Source organism: Prionailurus bengalensis, chromosome B4 (assembly GCF_016509475.1).
Source record: "Prionailurus bengalensis isolate Pbe53 chromosome B4, Fcat_Pben_1.1_paternal_pri, whole genome shotgun sequence".
NCBI classification, from domain to species: Eukaryota; Metazoa; Chordata; class Mammalia; order Carnivora; family Felidae; genus Prionailurus; species Prionailurus bengalensis.
Genome location: NC_057358.1, coordinates 159377 through 180844, shown reverse-complemented (window position 1 = coordinate 180844; position 21468 = coordinate 159377). Strand labels below are relative to the sequence as shown.

Below are 21468 nucleotides of genomic sequence, written 5' to 3'. Positions count from 1 at the left end.
GAGAAACGTAAGAGGGAACACGGTGAAGGGCAGAATTTCTTAGATTCAATAAACACACAAACTTATACTATAAACAATAAACAATACACATAAATTTATGGATATCCTTGCAGAAATCTTAAATAAAATTTTTGCAAACAGAACCAAACAGCACATTAAAATAAATGCAGTTTTCCAGGAATGAAATGATGGTTCAATGTTAGGAAATACATTAACATAATTAACGTGAGAAGAGCTAAGAAGAATATGATCACCTCTGTAAATGCTGAAAAGGCGCTTGACAAAATTTAACATCCATTCATGTAAAAAAAAATGAATTGAGGGAACTATGTGTACATATACATGCATGTAGCAACAAAGTCAGCATTAATGAATTATTAGAGAATTCTCCGCTAGAGTAAATAAAGAATTATGGGTCCTCACTACATTGTTCTCATTTAATACTGCACTGGAGGTACTTACCAGTGCAGTTACACAAGAGGAAGCAATCAGAGGAACAGGAACGGGGGGGGGGGGGGGGGGGGGAGGTAGCAATACCTCTATTTGCACACACAGATGGTATGATTATGTATCCAGAAAACTAAGAAGAATAAAAAATTCAATCAAAATACTTTATTTAATAGGATAAAAAATTAACATGCAGCAGTGTCTTCATATACATAATTTAGAACAAAAATATATCCCATTTATAACAAAAGATTAAAAACAATGAAGTATCTAGTAGTCATAAACTTAAAGAAATACACAAACCAATATGGTGAGAGTTATAACATGCTCCTGAAAAACACAAATGTATAATCGAATAGCTGGAAAGATACCATGTTCTCAGGTAGAAAGGCTCAGGATCATCAAAATGCCAATTCTTTCTAAGTTAATTTAGAAGTTAATACAATTTCAATCAAATATTCAAAATTATTTTCTTAAGAAAGAAAACGGTTTCTGGGGCGCCTGGGTGGCACAGTCGGTTAAGCGTCCGACTTCAGCCAGGTCACGATCTCGCGGTCCGTGAGTTCGAGCCCCGCGTCGGGCTCTGGGCTGATGGCTCAGAGCCTGGAGCCTGTTTCCGATTCTGTGTTTCTCTCTCTCTCTGCCCCTCCCCCGTTCATGCTCTGTCTCTCTCTGTCCCAAAAATAAATAAATGTTGAAAAAAAAAAAAAAAGAAAGAAAACGGTTTCATAAAACTTCATTAGGAAGAATAGCAAGAATTTTCACAAAAAGAAAAACAATGAGGAAGAGCTAACCCTACCAGGAATTAATACATAACTAATTATTAGTAAATATAATTAATAAGTGCGGGACTGGTACATGAAAAGAGATTAATGCATCAAGATAGAAAGTTGAGATTTAGTCCCAAATGCTTACGAAAATCTTTTAGAAGAGTAATCTGAGACTCCATTTTACCATTTCTCACCTATCAGACTATTGGAAGTAGAAGAGCCTGGCAATATCCTCTGCTGTACAGCAGCACAGCAACAACCCTCCTCACACCCTGCTGGTAAGAACACAAACACCACAGTCTTCATGTGAGGAAGGTGGCAGTAACCACCAAAATCATGTATGCATTTACTAGTTGGGCTAGCAATATCACTGACACAATCACAAATGATATGCGCAAAAAGCCATTTATTATAGCGCTATCTGTAATATTAAATCAATAGGGGACTGGTTAAACATAGCATGGGGCACCCACCCAGTGGAGTACAAAGCAGGTATAAAAAAGAACGGGGGGTCATGTGAAAAGGCAACCAAGAAATGGGCTTCATGAAAATTAAAAGCTTTTTTGCTTCATAGCACACCATCACGAAAGTGAAAAGACAATCCACAAGACAAAAACTATTTGTAAACCATATATCTGAAAAAGGACTTCTATGCATACTCTACAAAAAAAAAATTCTTACAATTTGATAATAAAAAGACAACCCACTTAAAACATGGGCAATGATACGAAAAGATATCAGGATATAAGGAGACATTTCCCCAAAGAAGATAAACAAATGACCAACGACCACGTGAAGAGACGCCCAACATCATCGGATCACTAGGAAAATGCAAATCAAAACCAAAGTGAGATATTACTTGACACTCATAAGAAAACTCTACTCAAAAAAACAAGACAAAAGCAAGTGCCAGCTAAGATGGAGAGAAGTTGTATCCTCACACAATGCTAGTGGGCAGGTAAAATGATGCAGTGGCTTTTGAAAATAGTGTGGCAGTTTCTCGAGAGGAGGCATATGACCCAGCAATTTTTCTAGGCAAATGACCAAGAGAATTAGAGAGATGTTGGTCAAATGGTATAAGCTTCCAATTTGAAGATAAATGAGTTCTGGGGGTGTAATGCACAGCACTGTAATTACAGTTAACAATACTATATCATACACTTGAAAGTTGCTGAGCAGTCAGATCTTACATGTTCTTACCACAACAGAAATCATAACTATGAGATGTGATAGAGGTGTTGGCTACCTCCATGGTATAATCATATGGAAATACATAAGGTATCAAATCAACACACAGTACACCTTGTTATGGCAATTAGATCTCAATCAAAAAGAAAAACCTATGTCCAACAAAACTTGTGCGGATATAGACATAGCAGCGTGATTCGTAACAGCCAAAAAATGAAAACAACGCAAATATCCATCAACTGATGACTGGATAAATAAAATATGGTCTATCTACTAGGTTAATGCTCATACAACGGAAAACTTCTGAACCATAAAACGGAAGGAAGTACGGACACCTGTTACATGGGTGAACCTTGAACATGATGCTCAGTGAGAGAATCCAGACCCAAAAGGCCACATGCCCTAGGACCCCAATGACAGGAAACATCCAGAATGGGCCCATCTACAGAGACAGCAAGCAGAGGAGGGGCTGCCCAGGCTGGGAGAGGTGAATGGGGAATATGTTAATGGACTCGGGGTTTCCTTCTGGGGTGTGAAAATACTCTAGAATTAGAGAGTGAAAGCGCTGCACCACCTTGAGAATGTGCTAGAAACCACTGAACTGAGCACTTAAAACACAAGTCACAGAAGCCAAAGGACACAGCTTATTCACGTGAGGAGTCTTACAAAAGTAGAATTACATGAATCTTCTGTGCTTTAATAATTAACATTTTGCCATACACACACACACACACACACACATATATATATATTTTTTTTTAACTTTATTTATTTTTTGAGCAAGCAGGGGAGGGGCAGAGACAGAGAGAGGGAGACAGAGAATCCCAAGCAGGCTTCACACTGTCAGTAAGGAGCCCAATGTGGGGCTCAAACTCAGGAACCGTGAGATCATGACCTAAGCTAAAACCAAAAGTTGGATGCTTAACTGACTGAGCCACGCAGGTGCCCCTTTGCCACAGATTTTAAATCTTAATGCTTATTTTTGAGACAGAGGGGGAGAGAGCACAAAGGGCAGGCGGAGGAGGGGCAGAGAGAGAGGGAGACACGGATTCTGAAGCAGGCTCCAAGCTGTCAGCACAGAGCCCAATGGGGGCTCAAACTCACGGACCGTGAGATCATGACCTGAGCCGAAGTCAGACGCTTAACCAACTGAGCTACCCAGGCACCCCCTGCCATGTATTTTAAATCTAAATTACTTTCCTCAAGTTCCCAAGACCTAGGTATCAAACACTCAATACTGTACATACTAGCTGATCCTTAATAACAGAAAATAACAATTATAAAATTCAGTTTAAAAAAACTTAAAACTCTTTATAATATCCTCTTCTACCACCAAAAAATATCAAAGAAATGTCAGATTATATACTGCCAAGTTTCAAATATCAATGAAAAGATCTGTACCTACATAACCTAAAATATTAATATGAAGGTATTTTTTGTTTGTATTCCTAATCTGACTCAAATTACTTTGTGCTTTTACTAGGTAAGTACTCTGAGTCATGTGCTGGATAGTGATGAAAATGCAGACCATACTATGCTCTCAAAAGAATATAATCCACCAATCTACCTCCAAATGTATGGTTTTCACACTATCTAAACATGACAGCACTAGTTGGTTTTTTTTTTTAATTTAAATAAGAGTCTTTAAGCTAAAGTATGTATCATATCTGATTATATTCATCTTAAGAAATTAATCACGTGGCAAGGAAAAAAGCTTTTCCAAAGAGTTACTGTTACAGGACTCATAAGTAAAACAACTAAAATACAAAAATAGTTTATCCTTATTTAAAAACAAGACATGTGGGGCGCCTGGGTGGCGCGGTCGGTTAAGCGTCCGACTTCAGCCAGGTCACGATCTCGCGGTCTGTGAGTTCGAGCCCCGCGTCGGGCTCTGGGCTGATGGCTCAGAGCCTGGAGCCTGTTTCTGATTCTGTGTCTCCCTCTCTCTCTGCCCTTCCCCCATTCATGCTTTGTCTCTCTCTGTCCCAAAAATAAATAAACGTTGAAAAAAAAAAAATTAAAAAAAAAAAAAAAACAAGACATGTAAGAACTGTTGAGTCATGATATTGTACACCTGAAACTAATATAACACTGTATGTTAACTATACCGGAACTTAAAATAATTAAAAACAAGATGTATACATCTTCCGAGTAAGTATGATTTTTTTAAATGTTTTTAATTTATTTTTGAGAAAGAGTACAGGGAAGGGGCAGAGAGAGAAGGAGGCAGAGGATCTGAAGCGGGCTGTGAGCTGTCAGCACAGAGCCCGACGCGGGGCTCGAACCCATGAACCATGAGATCACGACCTGAGCTTGTCAGCTGCTTAACCGACTGAGCCACCCAGGTGCCCCTGATGATGATTTTTTTTTTAAGCATTAAAATTTCCTTAAAGCAAGGTGACTGGCAATCAAACATCAGACACACTCTAGCTGCTTAGACAGCATGTAGAGATAGCAAACACGTTTCCCTAATAACCCAGGGTCGTCACCATGCACAGAGACACCTACCTACCTACCTACCTCGGGGTGTCACAGAGCAGGTGTCTGTGCTGTGGGGCTCTTAGCAGAATCCCTGACATCTACCCACTAGATGCCAATAATTTCTCCTAAGGCATGACAGTCAAAAATGTCCCAGGTCTCCAGACATTGCCACATGTCCTGTGGTGAGCTCAGGTTGCAAATCAGACATGCTTTTTACATATGTGTGCTTGACTTTTGTTAATTTTCTATCTCCTCCCTTACTGTTCACCACTGACCCACTAACCTCTTCCCAGTATGCGTGTTTCTTAAAAGATGCGCTTTTCCTTTAAAAGCTGTTTTAAATACCCACCAAATATCAGACCACCACCCTGATGACAGATGGTTTCCCAGGGTCATGCTGTAAGAGGGTAGGAGTTCTCCTCTAAATAAAGGGTATGAGTTTTTAGATTTCTAACCACTATGGATATCAGTTAGCCTCTCTAGATTTTTTGGTCTTTTCATTCTTTTTAAAGTAATCTCTGTATGCCCAACATGAGGCTCGAACTCACACTCCCAAGATCAAGAGCCACGCGCTCCAACGACTCGTTTTCATTTTCAATCAAAACCAAAAGTGCAAAAATTGTATCCTATCTTATTTTGCTTTTCTTAAGATTGCCACTGAGGCCAAACATGTCTTCACGTTTTTTTAACATGTGTAACCCTTTTCTACACAAGTGCTTATCTGTGTTCTCTACAGATAAACCTACTAGGAAAAGATGTCCAATTAAAGGAAGTCAAAATAAGAGGAATTTTCTCGTATTTCACTTGTAGCCATGAACTTTCGGGTAAAAATAAAAGATACAAACATGAAACGAACATAAAAACCCTGACACAGAAAGACTTCAGATACATACCTACGGCAGATTCTCATCATTTGTAGAACTCGCACGTGTGAACTCCCCTCTTGCTGAAATCCGTACCTGTGGCCACAGTCACTCAGGACAGGACACTTTCCCAGCTCCCATTCCGCCTCCTGTTCCAGCCCAGACAGTAAACAGTGCCCTTTCTGCAGTCTACTTCATGCATGTTTTTTGCATTTCTGCGCTCTGTTGGTGATCTCCCAGCTTGAACAGTCTAAGCGAGGGCTCCTGAGCACAGCAGGCTGTGGCTGCCTCATGGAGAGGGTGCGCGTGTCAGGTAGGCCTCATTCAGGCAGCAGGTCCCAGGGCTGTCCCTAACAACTCACCTGCCCCGTCACCCAGAACCAGGCAGGAGAAGTGCACCCATTCGTGCCTGAGGCTACTCCAGAAAGTGCTACGGTAACACCTACGGTGCTCAAAAGATGGAAAAGCAGCTGCATTCATGGATCCAGGAGATGATAACAGATCAAAGAGTGTAGCGGACAGCATTGTTCTGAGGTGAAAGTCCAAGAAATTTACAGTCCAGTTACCTGGGGTCAAGAAAACGCTAGATCCTCCTCAGGTAGTGCTGGCTGCCTGCCATGTTTCAAAAAGTGACACCATATGAAAAAAGGTTAAATTTGCCTGCATATACTGGCTTGTTTTATAAGGATTTTAGCAAATGACACTGTAGAACAGAAATGGCATTTCGGTTTACAAAAACGTGAGCAGAGGGCTAGCAGGAACGTAACCCTGTATTTTTCCCTCAGAAGCAAAGGATCAATGTTGGTGAATTCCCTGTCTGTGGTGACCTGACATAACATTACTGTGAATAGAAAGATGGACTATAATTATAATAAAATGTAATCTTTACTTTTCAGAGGTTTTAAATAGTCATTTTTATAACATGATAAAGCGAACATCCTGCAAACCATTTTAAGCAGGGAGATGAAGAAAACCAAAGCTTTTATGAGCTTTCCAGTTAGATATACAGCCAAGGCTGATCATTGCCACCATGGCAGAGTATTCCCTGTCCCTCATAACATTATTCCCAGTATTCCCTGTCCCTCATAACATTATTCCCAGTATTCCCTGTCACTCATAACATTATTTCCTAACAAGTCAGTTAAAATGACATGATCACAGTCTTTCAGGAACTTAAAAAACTATGAACAGGGTCATAATGTTTGTGTTGAGAATTATTTTTTGAAGCCATTATTTACAACACAGCAACCATACCAGCCCATGCTAAGTTAACCAGAAGGCGTCGTTTCTCAAATATTTTTTTCCAAGAGGAATCTGTCATAATTTGCAGACTGTACACTGGTAAACATCAACTTTGAAGGACACATAACAATTCTGTACTTCAGAAGCGACAGAGCATGAACTATTTAGGTACACACCAGCACTGTGCTAAGGAGTTCAACAGCAGAGGGACAACAGGAAGGCCCATGTCATCCGCTGTAGAGAGCTTATACTACAGGTAACACCTATCGCTTAATAAATGTTTGAATGAAGGGTCACCTCGGTGGCTCAGTCAGTTAAGCATCCAACTCGGTTTCAGCTCGGGTCATTATCTCACAGTTCCTGGGTTTGAGCCCCATGTCAGGCTCTGCATTGATAGTGTGGAGCCTGCTTGGGATTCTCTCTCTCCAGCCCTCCCTGACTTGCTAGCACACGCTCTTTCTCTCAAAATAAACTTTAAAACAAATAAATCTTTGAAGGAATTTAATCGGTTTATACAGACCTCTCTTTCTTCCTAATACGTTTGCCTATAAAATATCATCTCTTTAATGCATGAAATTAGACCAAACTTTGCAGGTGAACTTTTCCACTGTGTAGATTCTGATTACATGAGACTCAATGAGAATTTTTTAAAACCCTTGGGGCGCCTGGGTGGCTCAGTCAGCTAAGTGTCCGACTTCGGCTCAGGTCATGATCTCCCACTTCATGAGTTCGAGCCCCACATCGGGCTGTGTGCTGACAGCTCAGAGCCTGGAGCCTGTTTCAGATTCTGTCTCTCTCTCTCTCTCTGCTTCTCCCTGGCTCTCACTGTCTCTCTCTCAAAAATAAACATTAAAAAAAAATGTTTAAACCCTCAATTATTTAGCAGTCCCCTTAAGGATATTTTACTCTCATGAAGGAGCAAATCTTATTTTACTGTACGTGAATTTTATTATAATGAATGACAAGAAGAGAACTAAGAAGTTATGGGACCATTTTGCAGATCACAGATCGCAAACACACAAAGCAGGGGGAGACAGTGGCACGCGGGCTCCCGGCACGCACTCTTGCAATAGCGGCAAACATCGAGAGAAGAATGCATTTCAGCTGACATCTAACCTCTGCGCAGGCCTGGGTAATACACATTCTTGTCTTGTTTTTTATATTGAATGGATGTAATAAACATATCAAAGCTTATAATAACTTTGAATTCCACGTTTTATTACATCTTCCAGAAACTATGAAATCTTAACCACTACCTTACACGTAGCAAAGTGTATGGCAAGAGAGGACACAGACAACAACAGACACTGATGAGCACTTTCCACAGCTGAAGCGCCAAATACCCGTTATTTTAATACAACCTCTGTTCCTAAAGTACTCTGAGTTTTAGTTTGGTTAAAATGTGTTTCCTGCAATCCTGAAGAAAGGTGTCAAAAAAGGTTCGGTCTCATTCACATTTCTGGCCTGTGCTTAGTAACTCCTAGGCCACTGTGTTAAGAAGGATTTTAACCTGTAAACTTACAGGTTATTGGGAACGAGGGGGAGGGGAGGCAGTCCCCAGGAAACTACAAGAAGTATGTAATTATTAACTGTGGTTAATGAAGGCACATTGCTTTCTAAAATAATCCCATCACATCAGCTTTAGAAATGGCTGCAGCCAGACATGCCCAGGGGGCTCCACCAGTGGAGTGTGTGCAGCTCTTGATCTCAGGAACCTCTTGATCTTAGGGACTGAGTTCAAGGCCCACGTTGTACATACTTTAAAAAAAAAAAAAAGGTATGGGGCGCCTGGGTGGTTCAGTCGGTTGAGTGTCCGACTTCGGCTCAGGTCATGATCTTGTGGTCTGTGAGTTCGAGCCCTACGTCAGGCTCTGTGCTGAGGGCTCAGAGCCTGGAGCCTGCTTTGGATTCTGTGTCTCCCTCTCTCTCTGCCCCTCCCCCGCTCATGCTCCATGTCTCTCGCTGTCAAAAATAAACATTAAAAAATACTAAAAAAAAAAAAAAAAAGTATGGAAGCACTTTGGAAGAGGTTGTGGTCCCGCATCTCTCCCTGAAGAAGTGACATTTAACCCAAAGCCTCCAGACATTTAAAATTAGCCAGCAAGGCTGAAGCAAAGGAAGAGTAGCATCAAAGGTGGTACTGTGTGCATGAGCCAGACTGCAGGGAGGAGCTTCATAAGCCATTATGAAGGATTCGAGACTATAACGTAAGACACTGGGAAGTCACTGAAGAATTGTCCAGCCAAAGAAAGCGATTAGTTCCCCAACAGCTTTTTGGCTCGGACGGTTATTCAGTAACAGTCATAGTAATTCCACCCTCCTCACTTCTACTTCTAGGACAGATGCCCTTGCCCCTAAAAAACAGCCTCCTCCTTCTCTGAGTATCAGTAGTTCTAGACGTGATGCAGCCATCTTGCAACCATGAGGGGCACTGGTCTCAGAATAAAGCTGCTGCTGGGGGCAGGGGTGACTGCACAAGGGAAAGACAGGCCTCCAAGCTGCTGACAGGAGGACCCACAGTCCGTCCTATCCCTGGACTTCAGTGTGAGCCACGGTCTTCTCCGAGTTTGAACTGAAAGCATCTAAGCTGATACAGTAACTACCACCATGTTCATGATAACAGACCATGAGCAGGGATGAGACTCTGGAGGGAGCCAGGCAGGAAAAGAACAGGGTTCCGAGGGCAGAGCACAGGGGCACCTCACGTTCACTTCTAGGTAGAAGAGCATCTCGGGGGTGCAGGGGGGGCTCAGTCGGTTGAGCGTCTGCCTCCTGATTGTGGCTCAGATCCTGATCCCAGGGTTGTGGGATTGAGCACAGTCTCCCTCTAAAGTAAAGAGGAGAAAGAGGAGGAGAAAGGGCAGCAGCATCTGGCAAACACAGAAGCAGCAGTCAGAAGCGCTCAAGAGAAGCTCAAGAGCGTGGCACTTCAGAAACCAAGGAGGGGATGGTCAACCGTGCCTCACAACCACAGAATGAAGCCCGACAGGTCACGTCACCGTGACCTCGCTGGAGCAGCTTCAGTCACCCGATGGTGGAGGACACTGGACTAGAAGAAGTGGAGAAACAAAGGGGGAAACGGTTCTTTTGACGGGTGCTCAGAAAGGTTAGTACAGAAAAGAAAACCAGAGCAGGTGTGCAGTTCAGCACGATGTCTGCTGTTCTGCGTTATTCTGTGATGGTGGGAGACGTCAAATGTGTCTGACAGCAGGTGAGAGGCTTCTGGAGGGCAGATGTGCAGAGCACAGGTGAAGAGGACGGCAGGTGCAGCATGTTACTTCCCACCCAAGCCTGCTCTCGCCCAGGAGAAAGGGCTCTAGTAAGTCGGGACAGAAAGTGGAAAATGAGCTCAGCTGAGAAATCCAGCAGGATTTAGAGCCCAGATGGTGGTGTAGTGCCTACGGTACGCAGGCAGTCTTGTCCACCCCCACGTACCATGTACAGAAGCACACTAGGAATTATACCAAAATCTCCGTCAGGGTTCTCAGGTCAAGGAACTGGCAAGATGATTATGGGGTAAAGTTTAAATAAAAACAAGCAACAGAATACGAACCAGCTGAGGCTAATGCAGTTCAACTGAGGGACAAATCACTGACGGCTGGCAGTAAGGTGGAGACGACCAGACGCAGCGGAGAACGTAAATGCCCACAAACTGTCAAGTAAATTTTGAGTTGACTTCACCATTGGCAGTGGAATGAGGAAGTGAAAGGTGGCTACCCAACCAAAGGTTACAAACTATTATTAAGATTGACCAATATACTTGCTCACTGAAAACAAGTAAAACAAAAACAAAAACCCACTGTTGGAAGGATAAACAATTACTGGCTAAAGAAGTTTTACATAAAGCACAGCAGGGCATAAGAGTGGACTCCAAAATTTCCCGAATGACAGGGTTGTCGTAGTCCCCAGGGGAGAAAGTGAAGGACACGTTCACAGAGACCTCCGTGCACTGCCTGGTAACAGATTCCAGGCCTCAGCGCAGGGAAGAGACCAGAAGCAGAGCCTCCCGCCACCCGGGGTCCAGGACACAGAGGGCAGATGCTGCAACAGCCAGCATTCAGTTCAGCATTTCATATGAAAGAATTCAGATTTTTCTCAATTACTTCCTATAAATCAAACTTCCTGTGATCCTGCTCCTATTATTTACAGTATTTAGAATCATTCTAGGAAGTGGCACCTCTACTGAAGAGCAAACACTGACTCCTGGTCCTACACCCGTCTAACATCCCCACTCTATTCTTCAAGGTGAAACTCTAGAAGACGATGCTATTTAAAATACAATTCATATGGTTAGAAACCACTCACAAAATATCTTAGGCCTTCTAACCAACTTCGAACCAATAGCATGATACAAAGATTGCATTGCTGTAAAGCCTAGGATATTTTGTAAGTGGTGTCTTTGTAACACTAGCTTGCAAGGGGCTATGTTCTCACATTTTTCATGTCAACATCTCCATTTTTCTCTCTATGGTCCATATTAAGAATTGAGGTAGAAAATACCAGTTCACTAATACCAAACATTATTGAACACTCACAGGGTAATACTGATGTGGGTGCTACTAGACTTTTACCTGGGACTTGACACTCTCAATTTGTCCTAAGGTACAGTATTCAATCTAGTAAATATTAAAACTTACTAGTTTTAACCTTTAATGAAGGTTATTTATATACCATTGTACCAGAAAGCCATGGTTGGATTGACTATGGGCACTCAGCAGAACTTACTTTCTTTGGCTGTGAATAAATGGGATACAACTGTTTTATTCTAAATTGTAGTTAAAAGAAACCGAGATAAGATTAAAAGTGCTATTGCTGGTCCTACAAAAACATTACTAAATTGGTTAGTTCTTCTGTCTACAACTGATATTTCAAGAGAATCCTTTTAAATTTACATGGTTGACATTGATGCGGTCACTGATGTGATGTATGTTGAGAAGGAATATTAACTTCAACAATCACCTTGCAACAATATCATCATGGAGAGACCTGACTGCCTGAGGTCCGCCTATGGAAAATATATGTACTTTTACTTTAGTCAAATTACTTTTCAGTGTCTGATTTCTTAATTTTATGTATTTGAAATCTTGTGAATTAAGAATATCTATAAATATATAGATATTTAAAACTTTATGATAATAAATGTAATTCAGCAACACGATTCAGCAATTTTCTTTTCAGGGACGCCTGGGTGGCTCAGTCGGTTAAGCATCTGACTTTGGCTCAGGTCATTTGAGCCCCACATTAGGCTCTGTGCTGACAGCCCAGAACCTAGAGCTTGCTTCAGATTCTGTATCTCCCTCTCTCTCTGCCCCTTCCCTGCTCACACTCTCTCTGTCTCTTAACAATAAATAAATATTTTTTAAAAAAATTTATTTCCAGAACAAGATAGTTAGGTACATCAAATTTATAAATTACTTTGTAATGGTAAAGGCTCTAAAAAAATTTAAGCTACTTCAATTCTATACCTCCTTTTTTCCCCACAGGACACACAAGAGAATGTGATGTTATATTAACCCTCTGTGTGAATTTTTGCCTTATTAAACATTGTGCCTCATTTTATTAAAAGTGTTCTCTTGGGGGAAAAAATGCAATTCTAACAACAGCAATTTAATAATTGCTTTTGAACATATCTGGTACTCTAAAACTGAGAAAATTATTTATAGGTAAGAAAATATGACAACACACTCTAAAAGCTGTGTGTTGTCACATGATGTAGAACTAGGAAAAGCAGTAAGAAGCCGGGGACCAGTAGGAAATGAAGCGTGCCAGGGCTGCTTCCTCCCCATCTAAAAACCAGCTGCCGTGTACCCTGGCTTCTACAGAAGTAGGGAGCCAAGAGAAAGCCTAACTTTAAACTAGCTTCGTGGTTGTTCAGCTTTGTGGTTGTTTCAGGTTGTTCACCTGAAAATAATGGGGACGAGAAGCTAGTTCTAAGAATCCTCAGAAAATAAAATTTAACTTTCAAATTATTCAAACAGAAGTTTCTTATCTGAAACAATCCAACATGACTAGAGATTACAAGAGACTTCTTAAAATTGTGTTAATACAGGTGTGCAGAGTAGTAAACTAAGAAGGTATTTCAAAAAAGAGATAACAGGTTTTTGACATTACATATTAAATGTTTTAAAATATAAGAAATATGTAGAGGTACCTGGGTGGCTCAGTTAAGTATCTAATTTCAGCTGGGGTCATGATCTCACGGTTCGTGGGATCGAGCTCCGCATCAGGCTCTGGGCTGACAGCGTGGAAATCTGCTTGGGATTCTTTCCTTCTGTCTCTCTGCCCTTCCCCCACTTGTGTGCACGTGCACACTCTCTCCCCTTCTCTGCCTCTCTCTCAAAAATAAACTTTAAAAATAGGTTAAATTATAAGTACAATAGAAAAATAAATCACCTTAAACTTTATGTACTCTATAATTTAAAAAGACAACACCTCTAACGATAAATAAAATGCCTGAAAAATTAAATATGGTATCAGTGGAAATCCCAAATACATTAATCTCACTTGTTCCTACTGAAAGGATCGGGTAAAGTAGACGTGCGGCATGTCAAAACCCAAAAATTAAGGACTTGATCTCCCAGACACCATTTCTCAGGTGCATTTCTGAGATGGAAAAAAAAAATCAACAGGCAGATAAGAATCTACAAAAAAAACTAAAAAGTTCACAACAGCTTTCAAGCCAAGATGGTTTCCATGCTCACCCTTTCATTAAGCCTTCTTCCTAAAAATCTTTCTACAGCCATTAAATGGGAAAACCATGTTTAATATCCCACTCTAAAATCCCTTCTGACGAGTATCAAGATGGTCTGGATCTGTGCAGGCTACAACTCCATTCACCTAGGTCTCTCTTCACCATATGGTTCTCATATTACTTTATTTTAGATAATAGTAAACACCTACTGAATTCTGAAGCCTCAGTACTTACAGCTACTTCCAAGAAATTAGCTACTTCCATCCAAATTGAACTTATTTAGCAAAGGAAATGCTAAAAGCTTCCTCAAGACAATGACTTGTCCCTCTAATATAGCAAGAACACTCTATTGTTGGAGTGAATTCTGAAAATTCTCAGACATTTCTCTTCTATATGTAAGTATTAAGATGAAGATTGTAAGTTGGCCCCAACACCTGCACCAAGTTATCTTCATAGTGTGACTGCCAATAGGGACAGCAAGACGATGAGCCAATCATTGATGTCTGCTCTCAGATTACTAGCTGTCATTTACCAGAGAGATTGGAATTAACCAGAACTTTGCATGTGGAAAGTTCTGATTACCAGGAGGTACCTAACAGTCCTTTCTTCCCACCTCCTACTTTTTGTAAGGAGAGTAGGCATAGTGTTAAATTCTTTTATTACTCTGTGCTTTTTCAGGATTATAAACGTACATTTGGAGGATGAAGGTATAACAGTAAAAAGAGCCCAGTAGTTGGTAGGTTTTAGGGAAACAGCAGCCAAATAGAGTATAAGTGTGGCAGTCATACACTTGAACTCAAAACCCATTTGATCATGTATGCTGTGTGACCTCTGGCACTGGTACTTAACCCACTGGGTCCAGCTGTCTCCTTGTAAGTCACAGGGTACTTACAACTGTACTGTAACAATGTAACTTATCATATAATCATACCCTAATAACACTTCTCTCCTTGTGCTGTAGCGAAGACTGAACCAGAGTATAACTGCCTAGTAAAGTAGGTGTTCACTAAGTGACACCTTCTTAAGAAAATGGTGCTGCCACAAGCATGGTGTAGATGATAGAACCTGGCTTTCTAAAACTGCCTGGAAGGTGAACTTCTCAAAGGACCTAATGTCAATACACAGCAAATTAAAATATATTTATGACAGATTCTCCTGCTATAAATCCCTGTATCTTCCTGATTAAAAAACAACAACAGGGGCGCCTGGGTGGCGCAGTCGGTTAAGCGTCCGACTTCAGCCAGGTCACGATCTCGCGGTCCGTGAGTTCGAGCCCCGCGTCGGCTCTGGGCTGATGGCTTGGGGCCTGGAGCCTGTTTCCGATTCTGTGTCTCCCTCTCTCTCTGCCCCTCCCCCGTTCATGCTCTGTCTCTCTCTGTCCCCAAAATAAATAAACGTTGAAAAAAAAACAACAACAACAAAAACAAACTTAGCATTTTTTAATCCCAATTGTGAGAATTAGCATTAGGTGACTAACTTTCCACAAATCCATTAGAAATTTTGAATATTTTTGTGTTTACATGATACATGCCTACCTAGGTAAGAAGATTCTTCCCTCATTATATTTTAAATTTACTTAGCATGTAAGCATATCAAACTGGGGAAAATATTAAAATTTTTAAGCGGGTCTACCTTTCACTACATACTTAGATAATATCTGAAGAACATAAAAAAGTATTAATCACAACAAAGTGGTTTTTAAAAATCCTCATGTGATGAACATAATAAAATCACAAAGTTACAAATCAGAATAAATCTGAAATCAGTGTTAAAACCTCAAAAGTAATCTTAACTCAAATGCAATATACTATTCCACGACACCCATCCTTACTTTCTTCTGTCACCTTTCACTTGCTTCAGTAATTGTTACCTAGCAAGTATCTAAAACATAAAGAACAATATTTATGTTTCCATAAAGAACAATGTTTAATGAACGAGATATTAAAACATTCTACCTATTGTCAGAAAATACATTTTAATGTAATCTTATGAAACAGTAATTATGGAGTAATGTGAACTACAAAAGCATTTATTTAAAACAAAATTAGGTAACCTACTATATTTAAATATTACTCAGTTCACAAAATAAATAAAACACCACACAAGTTTTCATCAATACACATTTTTCCAATATAATGTGATCTGCGAGATATATTCCTCTCAACACTGAAGAACAGAGGAGTCCTAGGATGCCTGAAAAATGTGGACTTAACAGTATCCCATTACCTTTGTAATTTCTTTAAATTCATGTAAACTTAGGCAAACATTTAACCTTTTACTACTGAATAGAAAATATAATACAATGAAAGACTAAATGTCTAAATGCTTATTAGTTCCACATAGATTAGTTGTAAAATTGAGGTAAATAAGTATCTAACAATATACTAAATGTCCCTACTAAATAATGAACTACTACACAAATACTTTTTAACGTCCAAGTAAACATACAGACTATTTACACTTGTAAATAACTTTTACATTAAGTATAATACAGCATTTTCACAAAAAACAACTTTTCAAGAATTTTCTGCCTGAAAAATTATTCGTAACAGGCACACACATGGGCGATAAGATCTTTCCTTACGGCGGTACGACACGTTTAAAATAATACAGCTAAGACTTGATTACTCAAAAAGACCATACTCTTGGGTATTTAGATTTGGATTGTTCTCTCCCTCCCATTAAGCTTCGTTTGTACCACTTTACCTCCTATCACAGCGATCCTCAAACTTATGTTCTACAGAGCAACATTCTCTCACAAAACTCCTCGTTTGCCCACTTGTTAACAAGAGCGAACGCTGGAATGGGGTGTGGTAGGAGGTGGTGGGGCCTCTCATATTAAAACAAAGACTGCTGTGCTGCAGGATTTCTAGAAGTGGAACAGCATGTGTAAAGTACTTTGCACAATGGCTAAGACTCAATGAATATACACCATTTGGTCCATATTATTATGGTATTCATTTATGTGATGAACTTGTAGAGATACCAAATGTTTCAAAAATCAAGACCAAAACCACTGATGATATAGAGAACCTTTAGATCACTAATGACTGTCACGAAATCACTGCACCAAAGCAGATTTGTTTTTTAAATTTTGACAACGCCACCACAAAAAGTAACTTAAAGTTACTGCTCAAGACATACAGGTAAAAATTAAACTCAATTCAGTTATTTTTTACTTGTCAAAATTCCTAGTAAAAATATTGGTGAAGGTTATGAATTCCTCTTCCAAATGAAGAGATGACAAGCAGTTATTCTTTATTCAGAAAGTCCTTCTGCTTCAAGTAAATATAAAACATACGACCTGAAGCAGTTAGACAGGGTGACAGATGTGTGAAAAGAGAAAATAATTCACTGATTACCAACAGTTACAACAAGAACTCACACCGTGTACTTCAGCTACCCAGACTCTTCATCAAAGATACAGAAGTCAGGATAGGTGGGTGCCAGGCATGGGGGGAGGCAGGTAGGGAGTCAGTGTTAGTATGACTGGATATTAAGTTTTACAAAACGAAAAGAACTCTGGAGATGGACAGTGGTGACGGCTGCACAACAGTGTGAATTTAATATCACCAGACTATACACTTTAAAATTAAGATGATAAATTTTGTTATGTATACTTTACCAGTAAAAAAAAAAAAAAGGGGGCGCCTGGGTGGCGCAGTCGGTTAAGCGTCCGACTTCAGCCAGGTCACGATCTCACGGTCCGTGAGTTCGAGCCCCGCGTCGGGCTCTGGGCTGATGGCTCGGAGCCTGGAGCCTGTTTCCGATTCTGTGTCTCCCTCTCTCTCTGCCCCTCCCCCGTTCATGCTCTGTCTCTCTCTGTCCCAAAAATAAATAAACGTTGAAAAAAAAATTTAAAAAAAAAAAAAAAAAAAAAAAAGAGTAAAAGCAAAAAAAAAGTAATGATGAAAAGACCCTTAACACTGCTTCAAGTAAATGAACCACAAGGACTACGACAAACAAATGCTTATTTTCCAACTTTCTGAAATGACTAAAGTTGAAAACAGATTCCGAGGTGCACAACACCACAAATCGGTAAACAAGACACATGTGAGCATGATGTGCTGTAATTTCAGAGCTTCTCTCCTGTACACGAGTTTAAAGTATTAGCCTGAATTTTACTCAACTGAACTGAATTAGTCTAATAGTGATCCATGCACCCATAGGCCTATGAGGTAGGTACAATTACTATCATTCCTGTATTCCAGATGGGGAAACTGAGACCAGGCATGGTAAATGTAATTAATTTGCCTGCTGTTACTTTGACAGAGGAGATTCAGACCCAAGTCATCTGGCTCAGGGATCATTTTGCTATGCCACCTCTCTGATCTAAATGACCAAAAAAAAAAAAAAAAAATCTAGTCACCCTATTAAAAAAAGTTCAGTGTTAAGTCCAAGTTAAGGTTTTCAAACAGTGAAAAGTGTTTAGCTATCATAAGGCAAAGTCTGACCATTAAGTCCATTTTTTTTTTCCAGATACACCCTCTTTACCTAAATGACATTTACTATGTAGAATTTAATGGATGGATAGTAAAGGAAGGTCAAGGAAATAGGACGCCAAAGGTTTAGGTCTTTAAGCAATATGAAGGCAGCATCTGATACCTCTATTACAAAAGCCGGAATTCTTCATTAACTTAATGTCTCAAGGTATGCCAAAGTGCATGGGTGTCTCTATTACAGTGCACATGAGAGAATTACCTGAACAACCCCTAAGGAAAAAGGGGTAGAGTTAGGAAAGAGTTTACATAAACACGTGTCAATTCAAGGAAATTGGAAAAAAGATACCCCACTCCAAGTACCAACATAACCAGGTCCCAGGAATATTCAGCATGAGCTTAGAAGCGAAAATTAACATTTTAAGTGATCGTTCTCTGTAAATCATTTACAGGTGTATTTAAACACGTTGCAACAGGTAACTGCAGAAATAAATTGCCCACTTTACGGAATGTGAAAGGGAGATTCAGTTTTCTCATGAACATCTACGGGAAGAAAGTACCATGTAAAAGACAGAAATCCTCTGTTAACCACAGGTAGAGTTAAGAAAAAAAAAAAAAAATGATTCTCTCATAATCACATCCCACATCTCCTACTCTTTGAATCTCTAGCCTAACCATCCTATAAAGGATCCACCAAAAATGACCATAACCAGCGCCAATTCGCCAAAGACGTGGAAAATAACATGCCTGTACAAAAATCATATTCTATCTTCTTACTGGACAAATTAGAATTCAGAAAAACCACAAAGGTGACAGTGCTTACCAGAAAGCAAACTTTTAAAGTACAACCAAGACTGTCTCCTCGATTACTTCCAACCTTTAGAGTCAATGACCCCAAAACCCGAAAAGGTTATGCATCCCACATTTAGTAAGCTACAACTACTTCATTTCTCACTTTAAAACAAAACAAGCCTTTTACGTTCTGCTTTTCAACAGACTAAATTCTTTTTAGGCAGGCTTACTGTAGGATGCAAAACACCGGATGAAGCGGACCTAAGGGCCCAGGACCTAAACCTCGGGGCACCCGTGGGTCCCTCCAACCTGCAGGCACCTGCCCTGAGCGCCCAGCCAGACCCGGGCCCAGGCCCCACGAACACCGCACCGCGGGTCGCCCGGGGTGGGGGTGGGGGGCGCGAGGGGCCGTCCACGTGGAAGCCGGGGTCCCGGGCGGGCCTGCAATCGGCGGCCCCGCTCCGGACGCCGCGCCGAGGCCCGGGAGGACCTGTTGAGGAGACGGAGGCCTGGCGGCCGCCGAGGCTACCCCACAGAACGCGGACCCGGCCCCGCCTGGGTCCTCGGGGCCCGCCCTGCCCCGGCCGCGGCCGCCGCCCTCCAACAACGAGCCGCGACGGCCAGCGCGCCGCCGCCCTCCCCCACTCACAGGGCCGCGCATCCGCGGACCCCGGCCCGAGGGCCCCAGGCCTGGCCGCGCGGGAAGGGCCGGCCCGGCGGGCGGCGCTCACGCGACTCCCCGGCTTCCGGCTCGAGCAGGCCCTGCACGGTCCTCCTCCTGCGGCCCGCCCCTCCCGGACCCGCCGAGGGCGAGGGGGCGCGGGCGGGATCCCCGCAGGCCCCGCCGCCCCCGCCCGCCTGCACAAAGCCCGGCGGGCCACTCGGGGCGGTTCTCGGAGGGCGGGCGGCGAGCGCACCGCGCCGGCGGCCCGAGAGGCTGCAGCCGGGGCCGGGCTCCACAAAGCGACGGCGCCACCGCTCGGACGCCCCCGCCCGCGCCCCGCGCCCCGCGCCGCCGCGGCCGAGTCTCCCACCATTATGCTCCGGTCCTCGCCGCCGCCGCCGCCGCCGCCGCGCCCGGCCCTCCCCCTCCGCGCCCGGCCCCGCCGCCGCCGCGCCGCCTCCTTCCCGCCGCCGCCGCCTCCCGGGCCCAGGCCTGCGGGGCGCGGGGGGGGGGGGGGGGGAGGCTCCCCGCCTCCCGGCCTCCGCGCCGCCTCCGCGCCGCCTCCCCGCCCCGCCGCCGCCTTCCTGCCGGGCCTGCCCGCCGGCTTCGCGGGCCCGGCCTCCGCCTCCCCGGGCCCCCGGCTCCCCGCCGCCCTCCCCGACTCCGCGCTTCAGGGGCGCCATGTTGACAAGCCACCGCCGCGGACACCCGCGCGTTCCCGGCCGGGAAGGCGCGGCGGCCGGACCGGGGACTCGGGGGGCCCGCCGCCGCCCGCACTTACGGGGTCTCGGCGCCGCGCGGCAGGCCTGGGGGCGGGAAGTTGGGGCGCCGCCGCCGGGGAAAGTTTGCGTCCTGCGAGGCCGCGGCGCCGCTCACATGGCGGTGGGTGCGCGGGGCGGCCGCTCGCCCGGCCCGGCCTCCTCCACCTCCGCCCGCCCGCCCGCCCCCGGACTTTATTGTGTGGCCGGGCCGGGCGGGCCGCAGGGTGCGGGCCGCGCGGGGGAGCGGGCCGCGGGGTGCGGGCCGCGGGCTCCCTCCCGGCCGGGCCGGCGCCGCGCACGCCCACACCCACCTTCCCTCCGTCCTGTCCTCGGCGCCTGTCTCCGAATTTGCTTCAGCATATTCTTACATATCCACACATGCACTCGAGAGCAGCACACACGTGAAGGCTACGTACGTGCGGGCACGCGGGAGCCGGCGGCCCAGCGCACAAAGCGCCCGGCGCTCGCAGCATCGTCAGGCTCCGACCTGCGGGGCTGGGGGCGAGGCGGCCGCGTCTGCTCCGGTGGGCCGCGCGCCCGCAGGGCCGCCGGCTCCCGCAGGTCGGCAGATCCCGCGAACGTGCGGGCGAGGTCTTTCCAGCTCGCCCGTCAGAAACAATTGCAGGGAGGTGCTAGATTCCTCGTTCCAGGCGCGCACAGCCAGGACTGCGAGAGGAACAGGACCACCCGTTATCCACCTGGCTACACCCGTACAGGTGTAAGGGAAGTATCTGTTTCAGTTTGTAATCCTACATCTAACCAGAGGAGATCCCAGTGGATGCTTTACTGAGACTCAGAGATAAACAGACTTTTACAGATTTCACATATTTTCCATAATGACCTTTCTCCGGTAGGACTTTGGAAGGAAGACGGACCTATCAGCCAAAATTTCTTACTCTGGTTCTCCTTGGACATATGTACTGAAAATCACTAGGAAGAGACCGTTCAAGAAATTTAAGGATTCTAATCCAATTTATCAATCTTCTTTCATACCTGGTCGCTAAGCCTAAGAATTTGGAAATGGGTAGTACTTGAATAGGTGTTCTATGATGCACACCACTCAAGGAAACAGTCTTTCCACACTCAACCCTGGATCTGATGCATCTCACAGAGTTTTTGGTTAGATCAAG

General features: G+C 43.6%; 1 protein-coding gene across 20 annotated transcripts in view; it reads right to left on the bottom strand.

Moving 5' to 3' along the window:
* ZMYND11 (zinc finger MYND-type containing 11) overlaps nucleotides 1–20917 on the bottom strand; it is a 134457-nt gene extending 113540 nt beyond the window's left edge. For 4 of the 20 annotated variants that reach the window (XM_043563228.1, XM_043563222.1, XM_043563240.1 and 1 more), the window contains exon 1: nucleotides 20359–20496. The gene's annotated coding sequence lies outside the window, so the exon portion shown is untranslated. Of the gene's footprint in view, nucleotides 1–19562; nucleotides 19743–20358; nucleotides 20603–20649 lie in introns of those variants that run through there. The other 16 variants (XM_043563223.1, XM_043563238.1, XM_043563233.1 and 13 more) reach the window with 15 other exon arrangements.
* Nucleotides 20918–21468: the final 551 nt, after the last annotated feature.